This window comes from Pseudopodoces humilis, chromosome 1, assembly GCF_049639895.1.
Source record: "Pseudopodoces humilis isolate 2021_Gansu_Grassland_sample_001 chromosome 1, ASM4963989v1, whole genome shotgun sequence".
In the NCBI taxonomy this organism is placed as follows: Eukaryota; Metazoa; Chordata; class Aves; order Passeriformes; family Paridae; genus Pseudopodoces; species Pseudopodoces humilis.
Window position 1 is genome coordinate 115,024,166 of NC_142200.1, and position 12,987 is coordinate 115,037,152.

Below are 12,987 nucleotides of genomic sequence, written 5' to 3' on the forward strand. Positions count from 1 at the left end.
TTTATCAATATTGTTGTTGTGTCCATTTTCTTATCTCATTGTTATTTTCAGATAACTGTTCTCATCTCAAGCTGTAATTTTCACCCTTTTGTGCCTTCAGTTCTCAACTCCATCCCCAGAAGAGGGAGGGGAAGTAGGGGGAACAAGTAAGCAGTATCTGGTTTGGGAGAGTCTTGTGGGGGTAGGGGAAAGGGGCACTACATGTGGGATTGTCACACCTAAACCATGAACCCATCCATTTCAACCTATTTCCGGTGTGGTGGCTGAGATTTAGACAGAAGATATAATTTAGATTTTTTCAGGGCACTTCTATGTCAGTATATATGCCACAATATGTAATGCAATTTGTCTGCTGCTCTCTTTCTGCAGCATGCTGTCTGGCACCACAGCCCCTCTAGACAGAAGGTACTGACAAATTAAAGAAGAAAGCAACAAGCATTGGATCTTCTGTTTATATTGCTTTTCTCAGAAAAAAGAGAAGAGCCAATTCAACAGAAATTTGGTTGCCACTGTGCAAACATAGCTCTTGACCTGAGGGGTAAACTGGAATTTCACAGCTTTAGCATCTTAAATACAGCACAATCATCAAAAAGAAAAATTTTCCAGAACATATCTTCTCATGTTTTCTGCTCAGGTGTATGTCAATGGTATTGTTTTGTAAGCAGACATGGTGCATGTCATTTTAACCTAGCAAATTTGAGGTAGAACTTTTCAGAAAGCAAAAAACGGTAAGCATTTCCTTATTGGTTTTCCTTCCTATCATCAAGAAAATGTTGCTTGAAGCATCAGAGCTAAGACAGTTTTTAATGTCAAGCTGGCTTACTACAGGTCTGTATATTTGACTGGCTCAGATTGTGCTGAGGGTGAGGGAGAATATTAAGTTTTTATGCAGTAAGCATCATAAAGTTCTATTTCCTTCTACCGTACCAGATTTTAACAAAACGCTATAGTGCATGAAAGTGTCATTAACCTCCTGTCTCCAGACTTAAATCCTTATGCTGTGAATGGAAATGCTAACTAGATTTTCCCAATGAGGTAGAGTGACTATAATGCACTTGATATATTTACTGACTTCAATATTTGCCTTGCTTATCTGAGGTGAAAAACAGGAACAATAGAGACAAATAAAAATAAAAACATTGTTAGGTACTATTTTTGCTTTGGAAATGAGTACCTCATTTCTGTTCCAAGATCCAGGTTTCTGCAATGAAGTGTTCAGTACCTGAACAAGTTAATTGAAAACTGCCTTCGATATCTCTGTGATTGCTGCTGCAAGTGGAAGGGTGGCAAAGAAAATAATGAGAAAAGGGGCTAATGTGTATCAAAACTGGGGCTCAGGCACATTGCCACAATTAGAATTAATCAACAATTTAGACTGTCCATGCTGAGGCATGATAACCGTGCATGAACTGCTCCCAGATTCCTAAATGTTAAAAACCATATGGCATAAATTCCTGCCTAGTGACAAGATTAAGCTGTGGCATTACTTATATGTGTATACAAAGCCCTCCGGGTTAATGAACAAAAGATTATAGCTCAAGGTATCATAATGTGACTGCACTGGAGCCTCCCATGTTGCACTTTCACATACTGCTAAAAAGAGCTTAAACGTTTATCCTGTTTTTTTCAGCAATAGCTACAAAAGAACACTGTGCTGTATAAGCACATAATCTGTTTTTGTAATGTGCCTTGTGACATCTCTTGTAACGGAGATAGTAAATTCTCAGCACCAGTTCAGCCCCTTGCACCTCTGAGAATCATAAATGAGTATATATTCTCGTGAGAAGACCATCCATTTCTCTCAGTTCTGCAGAAATCCTTCAGCTGACAATGTCTTCTGATGACACAGGCTGGATACAGATCATTGTAGTGGTGAAGGGGATGTCTACAGTGCATTCTCTAACAGTGTAGTTTCTCTTAACATATGATTTCATATTTGTATTTTAATTTGAGTGAAACTACATTTCTCATTTCTTCTGAAGTTTTCTACAGCCAGGATCATTTCTATTGTCTGTGTAACATCTCTTTAACTTCTGCCTAATTATTTTTTAAAGGTTCAATATTTTTATTATATTTCTGCTCCTCACTTTCCTGTTACTTTACACTGTTCAGTCTGTAAAATGGAATTTCAGAAGAAGATGAACTCATTGTTCTTCTATTTTAAAACAGCACTCTCCGTAGAATTACTTTAGTATCTATCAATATACAGCTATTACCTTTTGGCTACACTCAGTGATTATAGTGGAATTGTGCTGTATTGAAGCAATGGAAATTTCTGACTTTACTGACCATGCTTTTAGTAAAAGAAACATAAATATATGAACATAAAGTATTTTACAGTTTTAGCAGATATATATAGATTTACATAGGAAATATAAAAAATTATTGAGAATAAAATATATTCACAATATTCAGATGTCTTCTGTATCAGAAAAAAAAGGTCCAGATAAATGTGATGAAAATAAACATTGAAATAAGAGTTTTCTCCACTGTGTAGTAGTATTTGGACTCCACAATGTGGACAACTCTTCTAGCAGAACCTTTCAAAATTAGTTGAATTTTGGCTCAATAGTGTCACCAGCACTGGTTATTACAGCTGTAATAAACAGAGCCATTTGAACCGATAGCTCAAGAAACATTTTTAGATGGAAAGTTTTTTGTGCTTTTCAGATACATGCCTAAGTGCACATATTGCATAAGCAAAAAGTGAAACCAAAAAACTAAATCTTCTAAATCATCACCTTTGGAGTGAAATCAATTTCTTTAACCTGTGAAAGCACAATTAATGACCACATGAAAGCCTCTAAGCACATGTTTGCAAAATCTAGTAAAGAGTTCACATAAAAAAATGTTTCTTTTCTGAGTGACACTCTTCTTCCCCTTGGTATCTTGAATACTAAAGGTAGTGCTCAGGCACAATTACGAATTTACAGTAGGTTTTAAAACCAGAAAAGGTTCATAATAGAGTAAATTAATGAGTCTTTTTTCAGGGGTAAAACTGTTTGTCAACAGTGCAATGAGATAGACCACACCTGGATTTCAGGGTTTTTTCGTGCTACTACACCTCAGCCAAAAAACTTCCCAAGGAGCTGAGCGAGTCAGAAATTTGTATGTGATTTGTTTGGAGATTAGAAAGGAAATCTGAAAGAAAAACCCAAAAATGCCAGAAACATAAAGAACTCTTAACTACACAGTTATCAATGTTTCAAATCTATATAAAATCTCTAAAAAGTTAAGGAACTGGTCTGTACATTAGAAATCAGGGTTTTGCTCGCAGCCAAGTCCTGCACATCTGTCAAAAAGTAAAGTCAGTTTGGAAGAGCAACATTTGAGATACAGTTTGGCACAAAATTAGCTAACTTATTGGATGAGTTAATTTTTATTAGAAAGAGATTGCTTATTTAAATGGTTGCTGTCCAGCTTCAATTTCTTCCGAAAATGAGCATATAATATATTCTTGGAAAATGGAAAAACATTATATTTTGGTTTGCAAGTACAGCATTTAATAATCTGGATCATTGTCTATGTTTGCTTCTTTCATGAACTTTTATTTATATGAAGAAAAATTAACAGCAATATTCATTGCTATTTAGCTGACTTTTCTGTTTTCAGAGCTTCAGCTCTTTCAACAATGTTAGTGGTATGTAATTGTCTGAATATAATAATAAAGTTAAGCCTTTATTAAAATTAATAAACCTCAAGATCTCGAAATGGGAGGAGTCTTGGACAAATTTGATGCTGCAGCTATATGGCTGATCTGTGTGCTTTCTCCTTCCCTCCCTGCCTTATCATGGTCACTGTTAAGGTATCCAGTGTATTATTTCCCCTTCTGGAGAGAGGCCAGAACTTGGCTTGGCCTAGAGTACACTTTGTAGAAGTTTCTGGATTTCTAAAAATTATTCCACCATTGCAGCAGCTACTGAAAAGTCCACAGTAAAACACAAAACATCTCTGAATATTCCAGAAACTGATGTCAAAAGAAGAAGGCCCCTGATTAGTACACATGCTGTATTTGATGCTTTTGTTTTAATTACAACAATTTAGGGAATGAACTTGAATAAGGAAGCATTTAGTAAGATTTATTATCTCCAAAGAATAGTACCTTGTAGGCAAGGTGGTTTTTTTTGTTTTGTTTTTAACTAATAACCTTGCAGATATCTTTCATTAACTTCTGTTACTTTGAATCATGCCCAGGATAAACAGCAAGAAATTAAATCAGGCTAAGCCTCATATATAGTAAGTTCTTCGGCCATAATCCTTGATACACATGAATCCATTGCATTCTGTAATTTTAAAATGCAATATTTTAGGATATTTCCTTAGGAATAAAACATGCTTATGAGCAACTGAACATCACCAGAGGAATTAACTTAGTTAATCTACAGCTGCCTCTTTGTAAAACATCAACTGCTGTAAACAAAAAGTAAATAATAAGGGCTTTCTACTTCAGATATCTGTGCAGTGTGTGAGAATGGAATATTTACAGAGTTTTAAGATGTGTTAAACAAAAAGTCATTAGGATGAAATTTGTTTAATTTTGTAGAGTATCTTTACCTAGTATCTTTACCTAGATCCTTTAGCACATAAATGCTGTAACAAGTTGAGAAGCAGTTCCTTACAAATAAGGGAAATTTTCTTTATTTTCTAATAAAATTTACAAACTCACAGCACTACAATTTCTTCCATTACATGAAAATCATAATGGGGGTAGGTTTGATGCACACTGCATTCAACACAGTTATTTAAAAGGGCACATTGACCAAATTTGGGCCTCCTATGGATGTCTGGAAGGAAAACATGCAGACCAGTCATCATATAATGCCTGTGTACTTTCATACTAAAACTTCCTGAAGAGCTTGGTCAGTGAGTTTCTGGTAGTGAAGGATCTGAACTTCACAAGGTGTGCAAGCTCAAGATGTTAGCCACAACCTTCCTCGCCCAGAGTAAAGGACTTATTATCTCTGGTGCTTTTGCAGAGCAGGAGAGCAACTGGAAGTCTGAATAAAAAATCTCTTACTTTTGTCCCACAACAATTTTTCAAGAAGTTAAATTTTAATGATACCACATAAATGTCCCTCCTAAATATGTGTTCTGTATCAGCCAGTCTATTAAAAAATATCCCAATGTTGAGTTTCCTCCTTGCTACAATGTATAGATATGCTTTACCCAAAAAACATAGAGCTCTTCTTATACAGTAACATTGTAAAGCATCAGCTGACAAAACTAAAAAATGATCTTGCAAAGTTCTCAAGTTTAGGGTTAAAAACATGTTGTAGCATAAATTAAACACGTCAAAGTACCGTGGCTTGTTGTTTCTTAGCATGATATTAATGGCTTTTGTTTGAGAGTTACCAGGAGAACAGAGAACTGAGTTCTCTCAGCAACCATTATGAGTAATGCCTCATTTTCTGAGGCAAGGGTCAAGGTATAGAACTGAGTTTCTTTGGACAGTTAAAATCCCATTTTAAGGCAGGATATCATTATGTCTGTGAAGAATAGACATAATGATAAAGCAACCAAAAGGATAATGAGTGGAGGCATCATCTCTCCTTGCCTCAGTAGAAGAGCACTGACAGAATGTGCAAAACAAGAAAAGTTGCATTTTTAATACCCAGAAAATGTAATGTCAGCCAGGTCACAACTCTGCCTTTAATTAGATGAAATGCCTTTAATTGAAAGCCACCTGCACACAGGTTAGCATACATATGCAGCCTGCTCAGTTCCCAGCAGGTAATCTCTTCTGTGAGAAGTACATTTCAGTTAGAAAGAAAAGTCCCTACAATGCACCTATTGTGAAGTGTAGCTAATGTGTCATTCATGTACAATCATAAACAGCTTTAAAAGCACATTGATTTTGTTTATTTTCATTTGAACATACAGTTATTTCTTGAAATAACTGGGAAACAGCAATCAAGAGAAAGCAGTTGATTAGCAATTTAAAGTAAAGCAAAATGGAAACATTTTTCATATACTTTCAAGATTTATCCTAAGTGCCTCCTGTTAAAACAGTATTGCTTACAGTAGCAGGCTGCAGTGATTCACTGCCATATTAATATGCATTGCTGAGTATAAGCAAAATCTATATTCAGTTACATAAGATTTCATTGTTTTACTGCTGATGGCCTTTTCTTTGAACATAAGCTTTTTGTTGCACATGACATCATAGCCCATTAAAACATGAAACTTCTTGGACTAATGTCAAAGACACATCCCCAAGGTCAATGAAATTATTCAAACTTGAAGTACGAAAGAAGGCAGGGGAATAAAGCACTCAAGAGCTTGAGGTATTTTGAGGACTTGGACCATAGCATCTTCTCTGACTGACTAATTGCTTTCCAGATTGCAGATTCTCATTTGTGACATTAAAAATTTTCATTTCAAACAATTCTCATGTATATGGTGTGTGTGTATATTTATACATGTTTATACCCATATGAGAGTAGGCTAGAAAGAAAATAGGTAAAAATGTAGTAATTTACAAGGCTCTGTCATAAGAAAGTTCTGGTTGGCCATTGCAAAGCTTGATTCCTATTTGTTGAACAAATGGTAATTTTTGAAAATGATGATTTTTTACATCTAGGAATTCTGTATTTTTTATAAAGGCCCTTATAAGTAGGAAGATACTTCAAAACATATTTATTGTGTATTTTTTTTTATATATTTTTGAAATTAGTGGTTATTTTTTAGGTCTAGTCAAACTATCTTCAGATGTGTGCCAATCAACTCTCTTGAGCCACTTTAAAATCTGGACTCTTTTTCCAAAATCTGGTGTGTACTGCAAAAAAGTGACACTGAGGATGATTTAGGAAGCCCCATTTTCAAATCATAACAGATAATTGCACTCTGAGGATAGTGTGATATTTTCCATTTCATGAATGATATATGAAACTAAGGGTTTCCTATGTTTCTTGATTAAATAGTTTTCAGAATAAATTGAAAATGTCTCAGCACACTGTCAGATAAATATCTTTTCACTATCCATAGTTTATGTTGATAAATGCCTTTAAAACTATTCCTTGGAAAGCACTTCATTTCTATACTAATTATAGCCATCTTTCTCTTTTGGAAAGGATTACCATAGTTGGTCAAAGGATCCTCACATACAGATGTTATATCAGATAGAATCTGATAGTCCTCCTTATGCTCATAAATATTTGTAATTCATAGAACCTATAAACAGTTCCACTGTGCCTTCATGCCTGGAGCTGGCAGGATAGTTAAAGCTTCACTGTGTAGGACTGTATGATCCTAATGTGCTCTCTATCATCTGAGATGATAAGATAGAATTATCTGTCCAGAATTATGGTAGATGATCAAGAAATTAGTGCCAGAAGCATTAAGCATCAGAGATAAATATTATACTGGTGTATACTGCCAGCCATATCAAAGAAGAAAAAAACAAACAGCCCAAAACCATCCTCCTCAATCAAACAATCCCCTCAAAACCGTCAATGAAATTATATATATGTACTTATTCAGTGTATTTATGCAGGAATTATTTACAATATAAGTGAAAAGCATCAAATCAAATTGTGTCAAATAACAAAGCTCACATTCCTCAGGGTTGTTATGTGAGGTTAAAACACACATCTCCCTTTCTAAAATTAAATAAATACTGAAACAAACAATGATGGAATTTACTAGAACTAATCAACATGTTTAGAGTCTGGCCTGTGACAGATCTTGGCATTCCCAGTTTTCTGAGAAGGCATATAAATAGCTGGTCATATTCTCTCTGATCAAAATGAAGTCATGACAAGATGATAGTGTCTGAAACTGGCACTGAGCTGTGATCCTATCCTGAGTGACCAACTGTAAAACTGTTCCTCTGTCAGATTTTGTGTATTGTAGACTATGAAGGAACTAGAAGAAGGTCATCTTGTCAGATAGCTAGCATTAAGGTTTTATGCTACAAAAGTGAGATATTGCACCAGAAAAGTTTAAAATTGAAAGTGACAAATATATGATTCCACTGAAGTTGTTTATGTGCTTATAGCAGCAAAGAGGTATCAAAACCTACTCACCTTTCCTCCATGTTAGAGGAGCGATCATAATTTTTGCTGACACATGCTGTTATTGGGATACCTTCTTGTATTGATGTAAAGGTCATTTTTTTGAGAAGATATATTTATGTTCAAGAAAAAGAAGAAACCCTAGAAAAGAGTACACAGATGGTTTCACTCAGTGGAATCTAATGTGGGCTTAAAGCATCTGTTCTGAGAAAACAACTGCTGAAGAGAATGGGATTATATGGGATTTGGCTTGTTGCCATAGGTGGCACACTGATTTGGGTTGCTGCAAAACACAAATGTGATATCTTTGGAACACTGACGATGCCTCTGGAAACTGCAATCAGTGCGGTCTTCTGAAGATATTTTGGAAGAAGCTCTTGAAAAATCTGGAATTTAGGGAACTAAAGCCTCCACCAGTATAAATGAGTTGATTTGTTCTTCCATTTTATAATTTTGTCTGATAAAGTTTTAAGTCTGGGTTTGGTCCATATTTTAAAGACACTGAAAATTGGGCTTTAGCTTGTGACTCTTTCTGTCCATAGGGTTGATTTCAGGCAACACTCAGTTCAGTAATTTGGCCTGTCACCCTCGGATACATGAGGGCCCACAATTAGGGAGTCAGCATCCATTCAAGAAATTGGTCAGCCTAGCTTTAAATGGAGATTTCAGGTCATATTCACATTTCTGGGATGAGCAAGAGCAGTAGATCTAGACAGTGGAAAGGATTGGACAGGATGCCTTTGCTTACACAGCAGGGGTGTGAGATGAGGTGAAAGGAAGCGTTCCCCTGACCATTCTGTCTATGTCACTGGCTGACATTAGGTGGGCTCCTGCAGTATCTTTGGCTCACTTGATTCTGAGAATACAACTTGTGTGCTCTGCAATGTAACCCAAAATATGGTAAGTGGGGGCACATGGGAGATCAAAAATTAATTCCTGATCGGAATGAACACTGATGTAAATATATCCTCAGAGCACAGAACTGGAATTCAGTATTGGAGGGGTGGTATACCTTAAAGGAACCAGAACTACTTTATTCTCATCCCCAAATCATACTATTGACTTCTCTATTGTCACAGTGGACAGGGTATCTGGAGCAGAGAAAAAAGAGCTGTGACCTATTTCCCCTATTTCAGTTGATGCCCCATTCATGTACATCTGATCCCAGTTCAGCCAGCCTGGTTTAAAGTTTTCATGTGGAAAGAAATTAAATCCTTTGCTTTCTCAGTGTTCTGTCAAGAGTAGTTTCAAGTACTGTGGGTATTTGATGACTGCAGGTCAAAATATCTAGAATTTAGGACCCTTTTAGTCAATGTAAATATGTAATAGCTTCCAGGAATAACTCAGGTGACTTAAACTGAAAGCCTAATGAGTAGTCTTTGTATTTTTTTTAATGAATGTTAGTACATGAACCCTAAGTTGTTATAATAAATGTAAAGAATTAATTTTAGCCCTCTTTTCCAAATACAGACAGGCTTCTGACTGCTAACATTGCTGCCAACAGGTCAAAGGACAAAACTCAAAATTGAGACTGAGAAATAATAAATATTGGAAAAAAGTAAGTGGGAACATCAAATTTTAATGGTCCTTATGATTTTAAACAGAACAAGAAGTGTAAAACCAAGTCTGGTTCATTGATTGGTGAAATGGTAAGGTTTTTCCAGTGTACCTGTTCACCCTGTTCCTTCCCTCAGCTGTATGGACACCTTATTATCTTCTTTTACATCATTACCAAGTTTACCTATGGATCTTCCACTAAATTTTACCACATATTCCTTTTTCTGCCCCACCAAATTGTTAATTTCTCCGTTGTAGTTCAGTCCTAAGGGAAAGAACCTGGACAAATGATCTGCTGGAATGAACTGCTTTTTGAGTACGTGGAATTTTGTTTCTAAACAACTTGGCAGTGAGCTTATTTTCCACCTCAGTGATCTTCTTTAATCACTTCTCCCATTTGGGTATCTAGTTTTTGAGGGGTTTCTCCCCCCTCCTCCTTGTCTTTTTCTCCTTCAGCTTGTGGCAATGGCACAGAATGCTGATGAGCAAGACTAATCTGCAGCCAGGTAATCATTTTGGCCACCAAACACTGAGTGCATTTCTAAAGGAAATTTGCAGGCAGAACAAACCTTTAAAGTACAGTAAAAGCATTTGATATGCACTCGTTGCAGGTGCATCCACTGAAAACTGTTCAGTGACTTGCTACAGCACTGATTGCACCAAAATTATATCCTATAGCTTTCTCTATTTTAGTACTTTTGCCATATCAGCTGCACATTAGAGTAATAAAATTGGCTTTAATGGACGTGTGAAATGGTACATTGGTGATATGCAGTGCTGAACAACGAGCACTATTATTTCCATATAATGTAAATCTTTGCCTGACTCGTCACTGGGCAAAAATTTTCAGCTGGAGTACATGCATATGGGAGATCAAGGGATCTCATGAGAGTGGGAGTTCAAACTTTGGAGGATTTATGAAGAAGAATGACCCTTAGCTAGCATTTGCTTTTATTAAAATACACATGCAAGGGTAAACATTTGAAGAGGCTGGGTCTTGTAATCCTTTTTGCATTTGAAGTATGATTTATATGAACAGCTGATTATTCAAATCTCTAACTACCAGCTTCTTCCCTGCAATCAAGTATTTAGAGTTTTATCCTGGATTGATATTTTCAGCTCAAGCGTGGGCACAAACTGAACACAAAATGGACAAGCCCCTGTACAAAAACATAACTCTAAGGGTGAGTGTGCTTTTCCTTGTTTAAGGGACAGGGGCTGTTCTTTTATTCTGATTTGAAATTTTAGATATACAAGAGTCACACTGACAAAAATTTGGGAGCCTTGTCTGATCTAAGGTAGTATGTTTTTCTTAGGAGCATTTGACTAGGTTTGTTAGAAAAAAAAAAAGAAAAAAAAAGAAGGGACTTTACTTATGACTTTACAGAAACTCATGACATCTTTCATCACTGTTAATTTTACATTTTCCTAAATATTATTTTTTGGGGGGTTTTTGTGTTCACTACCACAACATGAGAGTTATTTTATAATAATCTTTTCATTTTTTATTTCGCAAGTAAAAACATCATTTTGTTTTAGTAGTATGTTACAATAGAAAGTCGATAGTAAGGAAGAAGATTGCCAATATGATAAAGTGAGTGCACAGACAAATTTGACAGAGGTGATCTGTATTTTGCTTTCAACATCCTTGCACTAGGAATGAGGCACACAATGATTTGGAATTAAAATGTGCACCCAACAGAGACTTCTAGCCCTAAGATTGTGCTGCTTGTTGGTTAGATTATCACTTGCTACAAATAAATCAATATTATTCTTTCTTCTTCACCATCTTTCTAAATAGTTCAGGAGAATGTATTTCAATTATGGGTCCCTACTAACTTGAGATAACTTTTGATTCCATGAACAGATAGTCTCCTTCAGAACCTTAATGTTTCTGTTATTCTTTACAATTAAGAACAGACTGATGACAGTGGACTGTATATATATATATATAACACACACGCACACACACAAACACACACACACACACACACACACACACATATATATATATATATATAATATTTTTTCATCCTTATGAAATGAAATTTTGGATTTTCTGAATGAGGGTCTGAAAGAAAAGAAATACTGCTCATTTAATATGCTCAGAGCTATAACTGATTTTCCCAGATTGGCAGCCTGTAGTAGCACTACTCTTGAAAAGGAGGTTCTTATTGGATAATATTAATAGTGTCATGGGAAAATATGCCAGCCTTAGAATCATGGGGAAATGCAGATCCAGATATGCTACTTCGTTATGAACTAGTAACCAGGTAAAGGGGTGATATTTGGGGAGCACAGGATTCTCCAAGAGAAAAGACACATGCAAAGTGTGCTGGGGACAAGAATAGGGAAGTTTAGCCCTGGAAGTCTGCTTGCTGAAGGAATTAGACCTAATCAAGTGACATACACACACAATGAGCTGAATTCAAACTTAGATAAAAATATTACGTAGAAGTTTCTTCTATATTTGGAGTACTGAAATCCAAGAACTGCCAAAAATAACAGCTTGCTGACACAGGAAAAAACGTTTGCTAGAGGAACATACCAAAAGAAAAAAAAAAGTCCTCATCATTTAATGTTTTCCTTCCTTCCTTCCACCCTTCCTTCCTTCCTTCCTTCCTCCCTCCCTCCCTCCCTCCCTCCCTTCCTTCCTCCCTTCCTTCCTCCCTTCCTTCCTTCCTTCCTTCCTTCCTTCCTTCCTTCCTTCCTTCCTTCCTTCCTTCCTTCCTTCCTTCCTTCCTTCCTTCCTTCCTTCCTTCCTTCCTTCCTTCCTTCCTTCCTTCCGTCCGTCCTTCCTTCCTTCCTTCCTTCCTTCCTTCCTTCCTTCCGTCCTTCCTTCCTTCCTTCCTTCCTTCTTTCCTGCCGTCCTTCCTGCCAGCCTTCCTGCCTTCCTGCCTGCCTTCCTTCCTGACTTCGTTACTGCCTTCCTTCCTTCCTTCCTTCCTGCCTTCCTTCTTTCCTTCCTTCCTGCCTGCCTTCCTTCCTGCCTTCCTTCCTGCCTTCATTCCTGCCTTCCTTCCTTCCTGCCTTCCTGACTTCCTTCCTGCCTTCCTTCCTTCCTGCCTTCCTTCCTGCCTTCCTTCCTTCCTGCCTTCCTTCCTGCCTTCCTTCCTGCCTTCCTTCCTGCCTTCCTGCCTTCCTTCCTGCCTTCCTGCCTTCCTGCCTGCCTTCCTGCCTTCCTTCCTTCCTGCCTTCCTTCCTTCCTGCCTTCCTGCCTTCCTTCCTTCCTGCCTTCCTTTCTTCCTGCCTTCCTTCCTGCCTTCCTGCCTTCCTGCCTCCCTCCCTCCCTCCCTCCCTAATTTTTTCCTATTCTGCTGCTTTAATATATCAGAAGCTTGCTGTGTGGCCTGACAGAGAAAGCTGTAGCAGGTCTGTCAGATGCCATCAGAAGTGGCCATTGTCTTGTATGAGATAA

At 37.0% G+C, this 12,987-nt stretch overlaps 1 long non-coding RNA gene across 2 annotated transcripts in view; it reads left to right on the forward strand.

Annotated features, from left to right (window-relative positions):
• Positions 1-10,669: 10,669 nt before the first annotated feature.
• LOC106628013 (uncharacterized) overlaps positions 10,670-12,987 on the forward strand; it is a 33,969-nt gene continuing 31,651 nt past the window's right edge. For both annotated transcript variants that reach the window (XR_015773816.1, XR_001331200.2), the window contains exon 1: positions 10,670-10,753. This is a non-coding gene — a long non-coding RNA (uncharacterized LOC106628013). The remainder of the gene's footprint in view (positions 10,754-12,987) is intronic.